Source organism: Antrostomus carolinensis, unplaced genomic scaffold, assembly GCF_000700745.2.
Source record: "Antrostomus carolinensis isolate BGI_N321 unplaced genomic scaffold, ASM70074v2 scaffold9428, whole genome shotgun sequence".
NCBI lineage: Eukaryota > Metazoa > Chordata > Aves > Caprimulgiformes > Caprimulgidae > Antrostomus > Antrostomus carolinensis.
In genome coordinates this window covers 21,076-28,206 of record NW_010332306.1, presented here as the reverse complement: position 1 = coordinate 28,206, position 7,131 = coordinate 21,076, and positions in this window count along the sequence as shown.

The window sequence follows — 7,131 nt, the reverse complement described above, 5'->3', positions numbered from 1 at the left end:
AAATTTCTAAACTAGCCCTATCTCCTTGCATAGCTGCTGTTAAAGCACCTGGAATTTTTGTGCTGTGGCTCTGGATCTACATCCTGAGGCATGGTGGTATTTTGGGATGCTCAGCCCCACCAAGGTGCTTGGTTCTGCCTTTCCAAAACTCGCTTGCCCAATAGCACAAGCAGGCACTGAACAGACAAACTGTGAGTTTCCCAAGGAAAGGGTTTTCCTGGAGTATTGGAGCAAAGCAGGGAGCTGGTTTTTCCTTGCAGGCTGGGTTGTTGACCACTGGTTGGGAGCTGGCAGAGTGGCTCATTGCCACCCCTCGTGCACCAACAAACTTCTAACTAGGCTAGAGGTGGCCACCAGAGCTGGGAGGTGTTCTGTGGCTCCTTGGTCTTTGGCTTTGCCAAGTTGTGTATTTTTGTGAAAAATTTTAATTTAGACCCTTAATATATAAGCATTTACTTCCTCTTCCTATATTTGGGGGCAGGGAGGTTGGGTTTTTTTGTTGTTGGTGGTTTGTTTTTGATTTTTGGGTTTTTTTCTGAAGGCAGCAGTGATTTATCAACAGGCGTTTCTTCACGTAGGGACAGCAGAGGCTGTTGCTGAAGTGCTTTAGGGTCTTTCATCCAACCCTGTACGTGAGTGAACCCAAGTGCAGAGTGATATGTACACTAGAGTTACTTTCTGGGGGTACAGAAGCAGAAAGAAAATGTTCTTAAAAATCCCAGATATGGCCAGGTGAATATAGGTGGTTATTTATTCAGGTAAATGTTGTGCTTAGAGGAGAAGCCATCTGCTATTGTGGGTTATCACTGATTTCTAGAGCATGTGGTGAAGAGATTGTGTGTAAATTGTCCACTTTTGTCTGGTGTTGTGCTGATGTTATTTTGATTTTGGTGTGGGGAATTCTTTTTTTTTGTTGACCTGAGTGAAGTTTGTGAAGACTGTGTGATGAATGTGGATTTTGATGATAACTCTGGGAGGTGCAGAGGGTTTTCTGCAGCAGCTGTGGCAGCAGAAACCCCTCAGATTTTGCAAAACTGGATTTCTGTTCACCTTGCTTTCACACTTGGGCTGGCACATGAAGCAGCACTGGAAAAAGCAGATGCTGGGTGAAAAGGGAGTCAGCTCCCCCATGAGTCAAGTGAGCCATGGGAGGGGAGGGTGAGCCGTGACCCCTAACTGGGGATTGCCCTAGCAGGCCAGCTGGGCAAGGCTCAGACCACCCAAAGCACACACACAGCTGCAAAGGTTTTCCAGGGATGTATCCTGGAGCAGCTCCTCATCAAGGAAACCAGCTGAACCCAGGCTTTGGGTATTTAACCCCTTGGAGATGCCTCCTTATCCTTTCCAGGAGGAGAGCAGCTGGCTGTGAGCTGCTCCTTGTCCTAGGTACTGGTACCAGTCCTTTTGCAAGCCCAGTCCTGCCTGGGGAGCTGTGGGAGCCAAGGCCATCAGCATGGGATGGGAAGCAGCATCTCATCTTCCTGGCTGTGGAGCTGGCAGCACTGCAGGTACCAACACCAGCAGTGGGATGTGGGTGGGACTATGTCTCACTGGGTTTGCTGGGCAGACTGGAAGCAAGGGCCAGCCTGCCCTCCTTTTCCTGAGCTTTACCTGCCCAAGGCAGGCTTTTACCTGGGCAAGTTGGGAACTGGGAACCTGGCTGACTCCCCAACACCTTTTCTATAAAGAGGGAATGACAAAAAACCCCCCAAAAACCCCACAGAACCTTTGCTACATGTCTTAAAAACAGTTCTTTTTGCAATTACTCTTTGTGGCTTTATGTCTTGTGGCTGTATCAGGGCTGAGATGATGAAGTGAGCCACTCTGCTCTGTGTATGTGTTTGGGATGCTGTAGCTGGATCTCATGTGGCCATGGGCTTGCAGGCATGTTGCAGACATTCTCAGGTCCCTGGGCACACCGGGTGAGTTATCCTCACCATCCCCATCTGTAATTTGGACTAGATGATCTTTTGAGGTCCCTTCCAATCCCTAATATTCTGTAATGTGGCCTCAGTCACATCCCAATGGTTTGTTAATTTGGCAGCGACAATGCTGTAATGAGGAACTTGTTGCTCTGGAGGTCTAGAGGACTTTGAGCCCTTGGACAAATAGTGTAAGTGAACATCAGTGGGGTTTTGGAAAATGGTTATTAATATTCAGCCTGTTTCAGCTCTTAGAGGTGTTTTTATAAAGTGAAGGGCTTTCACCTGCCTTGTGTTGTGACTTGAATAGCCCTGCTGAGTGAGAATTAAACATCTCTTTTCTTGGGTGGAAAAAGTGCTTTTTCCTTAATAAAGTGGGTGTGGAGGGCAGAAAAATTTAGGCTTTTGTTGAAATGTAAAAAGCTGGCAGAGGCTTTGGTATGCAGCTCCAGGTACTGAGAGCAAGTTCCCCAGCCTTTAGGGGCAAATCCCCTTTTTGGGGGCTTTTTTGCCACCACTCTCCTTCCCCTCGCTTGTGCTCACAATCCTTGGACTGGTCCAGTTCAAAACTGGGAAATGTTCCTGTAGATTTCAGGAGGTGCTGACCCTGCTCAGTGCTCCGCTGTGGCTCGGGGACTGTTGTGTGCAAGGCAGCTGTGTGAAGCTGCAGAGACCCTGGAAAAGTGTTTTCTTCCGTGGTGACAATTGATGTCACCCGGGTGGGATGATGGGTGTGCTCTCTGGGAGGAAAGCCACAGCCCAGGTGCAGAAAATCCAATGTTGCCTCAGGTATCTCAGAGCCCACAGCAGCTGTGAACAAACCCTCCCCATGCAGACCTGCACCTCACCTCTTGGTAGACGTGCTGTCTGCAGGATGGCTTTACACTCCCTCCCACCAAAAACCTGATTGAAGGACAGTTTCTGGGCATGAAAAATATGTGTTTAATTAAATGTGGAGGGGATGGCATTCCTCCTTGGCTTGCTTTGTAAATAAACATCGGGGGTGTGTCATGCGATAGCACGTATCCTTGGCTCTTTCTCTATAGCATGTTGGTTTGGTGTGTGTCCTGGATCAGAAATCTCTAGGTTTGTTTTTGTACCAGCAACTCGACCACTGAACTGCTTAACCTTCTCCACAGTCAGTGCCTTGTAAAAGCCAAACACGAGCAACTCAGACTGTATGAAAACACAAGCTGCAGACTGGCCCGAAAGCCAAAAGAAAGCTGTAATTTACTGGAATGGAAGGTCCTCTTTAAACTTACAGAAAAAAGCATATATAGAAATCTAACAAAACCAAGTAGTGATTGTCTGGCAGGGACCAGGAGATGCTGCTGCAGGAAGTGATGATGTGGATCAGCCATCACATGTTAAACGCAGTTTGTTTTGGTCAGGTTGTGATCCCACATCCTTGCTGAGGAGCATCTCTTCCTACTATTAAAAATGCAGAAATGCAGTTAGAAAAGCAAAAGCTCAGCTTGAATTGGAATTGGCCAGAGATGTCAAAAATGACAAGAAAGGGTTCTTCAGGTACATAAACAACAAGCAGAAACAGAAGGGAAATACTGGTCCACTGTTAGGAAAAAGAGGTGAACTAGTCACCAACAGTGGTGAAGAGGCAGAGGTTATCAACGCTTTCTTCACCTCTGTCTTTACCAACACTGTTGGACCCCAGGCCTTGGGAATAAAACTTCAGGTTGATGCAAACACAGACCCACCATCAGTGAAGGAAGAGTTGGTATGAGAACTATTCCAGGAGCTTGACCCCTACAAATCGATGGGCCATGACAATACCCACCTGAGGGTGTTAGAGAGCTGGCTGATGACATTGAAAGGCTGCTCTCCATAATCTGTGGGAAGTCATGGAGATTGAGGGACATCCTAGAAGACTGGAAGAAGGCTAATATCACCCCTATCTACAAGAAGGGCTGACAGGAGGATCCAGGAAATTTTAGGCCCATCAGTCTTACTTCAGTCCCTGGGAAAGTTTAGGAACAAATCCTCATGGGGACCATCACAAGTCAGATGAAGCACATGACTGGGAAAAGGCACCACAGATTGACCCAGGGCTTGTTGGGCTTGACAAACCTTTTTGCCTCCTATGACAAAGTAACCTGCTTGGTGGATGTGGGGCGAGTGGTGGACAATGTCTACCTGGATTTCTCCAAGGCTTTTGACATGGTTCCACACACACTCCTCCACCCTGGAGTGCAGCACATGCTGGGATCTACCCAGCTCTGAGGTAGAGCTTGTAAGTTGATTCCCCGAGGTTAATATAATTAATTAAGTGATAAAGCTTATGAAAGCAGAGCTGATGCAGGAGTAGAGATGCTGGTGGACCTGCCCCAGTGGGGACCATTTCCATAGACTTGGGCAGAAGGCTGTGGGAACAGGGTGGCTTGGGGTCCTGCTCTTTTCCTCTGCTTCAGCCCTGCCTCTGACTAACCCATTCTGCCTTTTGGAGTGGATTCCTCTTTCTTATTTTGCTTTCCCTCCCCTCTTTCTTTCCAGCTCAGCTTCCTCAGCTACCTGTGCTTCCAGCCTTTTCCCCTGCCAGCCTCCTGACTTTTCTCCTCGCTTTTTGTTTTTCCCCTTAGGCCAATTTCCACTCCTGTTTCTCCAGCCTTGCCTTTTCCACCATGCATGTCTACCCTGGTGTTTCATTTCTCCCTACTCTACCCTCTGTCAGTGCTCCTTTCCTCTGCTCCATCCTGAGTAAACTGGTGTTGGCTTCTTGCTCGAACTGTCCAAGATCCTCAATCAAACAGAGGTCAAGGGATTCCTTAATGAATTTTCTGAGATATCAGTTTTGTGGAATAGTCTCCTGCTCATTCAGTGTAGCTGGTTCTTTTAGGCTTCCAAGCTTTGTTTTCTGCTTTTTTTGAAATAAGACAAAACAGGAGTGAAAGGAAAATGCTGTGGGGGACACTCAAGAGACCCAGTGCTGCTGTGGCCTAGAAGACCTCCTCAGAAATTCATTTGGTGCCTGGAAAATCTTTACTTTTATTCCTGTTTATTATTAATGCGTCTGAATCAAGATCATGAGTGTAAAGGAATGATTCTTGCTGTGAAATGGTCACCTGTGAAAAAGGAAAATAACTTATCTTGGTGATGAGAAAAGTTGGATGTTGAAGACCTGTAGGTTAGTTTGCACAGGTCCTGCCTCTGCTTGTGCTGCAGAGAACAAGGGACCTCTCAAGTTGGGTTTCCCTGGATGGGCTCCCTGGGTTATTCACAGACAGCTCCCATGCAGACATTAAGGTATTATGAATATAAATCACTACCAGACAGGTATGTTGGTCTCCAAGCTAATTGCCCAAAGCAAAGTTGCTTGAGGTGGGTGTCACAAGCAGCAGATGATTTCATCACCTCCTTTGGACCCAGTGACTGCCCTGCTGCCTCCCAGCTTGCATGGGCTTCCTTTGGTGGCTAGACACCAGCTTTGACTCACGCCTGGGGGCAAGATGGGATTTGCTGTGCAAGAACTGGGGAAGAGCTGCTGCTCTCAGCACTTCCCAGCAATGAGTAAATCATCCTGCAAACGGGTGACAGGAAACTCTGTCTTTCTCCTGGGGAAAAAGTGACCTCTGTCCTTCCCCGGGGTGACCTCTCCCATGTCAGCAGCCATGGTTGTGGTGGGTACCAAATGTGTTTAAGGTGAGATGCTGTCATACACAAGGTCTAACAGGTTCTCACCCCCTCCCAACAACCTTCTCAGGAGGATATCGCCTGTTGGCACCCTGCACAGCCCTGCTCTGTAAGCTCTGGATGCTCCTCACACACACCCTCATGTTGTCCTGCCTGCCCTTATCCCAAAAAAGGGGCTTTTGTGGAGGTGTGCTCGAGGGAGGTATTTAATTTTTAGCTTCCTGTTTGCTGAGCCAGGAGTAAGATTTTTAACAGGGATTGTGCTAGACCAGAGCTGTTTTGCTCTGGTTTAACTAGTGCTGGCTGGCTCTGGGCCACTTAAAACAAAAAGCCAGACCCCAGAGAAGAGCAGAGCATGGCTATGGTCACTGGAAAAACAAAACCCAACCCTTTTCTCCATGTGGCTCAAACATTGCCCAGGTTACAGAGCTGGAGAAACCTCCCCCGAGTTGGTAGGTGGAGGCATTTGTTGGGGTGGGGGCTTGTGTTTCTCCACTCAGGGATGTGGAGGGAACTGGGAGGCGTCTGTGTCATCTGGCAGAGTTTTTGCAGTGAGGGAGAAGCTTTCATCCTCTCTGCCACAACCCATGGCCACTGCATCCGCTTCTCGGGTGGGGAAACCGAGGCACTGATGCCCCAAGGACTGAGCTCGTGTTGTGCTGTCTGGGTAGTTTGCTCTGGCACACTGCAAGGGAGGGAAAGGTACTAGTTGGGTTTGGCAGCAGCAAGCCATGGCCCACGCTTCATCCTTGAAAGTCCTGTTTGTTTAAAGGCATGAATGCAGCCTGAGAGTTCATGACTAACTAGGAAATGAGATTAAGTTAACAAGGAATGCGTTAGGACACGGGTGAGATTAAACCTCTGGATTTTTAATGACAGCAATAAAAATTCTTTTGCCTCACGGTACAAAAGCCTCACCAGTAGCTGATGTCAGCCTCGGTTTTTGTCCTGTTTCGAGAGCATGCTGTCAGGGACAAAGTGACTGCATTGGATATTAGATTGGACCTGAGGAAGAATTTCTTTGCTGAAAGGGTTCTCAGGCGTTGGAAGGGGTTGCCCAGGGCAGTGGTGGAGTCCCCATCCCTGTAGACACAGTGCTGAGGGACATGGGTTAGTGAAGGACTTAGCAGTGTGAGGTTAATGATTGGACTCCTTGATCTTAAAGGGGTTTTCCAATCAAGGCAATTCTGGGATTCTGTGACTAGTACACAACTTGATGTCAGGGCCTTATCCAGGGCACCATGAAGGGAAAGCAAAGGTGCCCCTTCCCAGAGATGTTGGGCTCAGGAGGCAGAGCTGTGCAGGGCTGTGGCAGGGATTTGCTCTGTCAGGCTGTTTTCAAAACAGCTCTTCTGCCTCAGAGTTTGCAAAAGTTTTGCAATAGCCATGAGGACCATGGAAAAGGTTTAAGTGCTCAGAGAGGTAGGGGGTGCAAGAGCACAGGTCAAAAGCTAACCTCTTCAAGGGGAGGTAAATCCTTGAGGCTGTGAATGGTTCAGTGTGGGGCAACTGGGTCTATGTGCAGGTGACAACCCAAGTACCTCGAGCGGCTACTGTGATATGA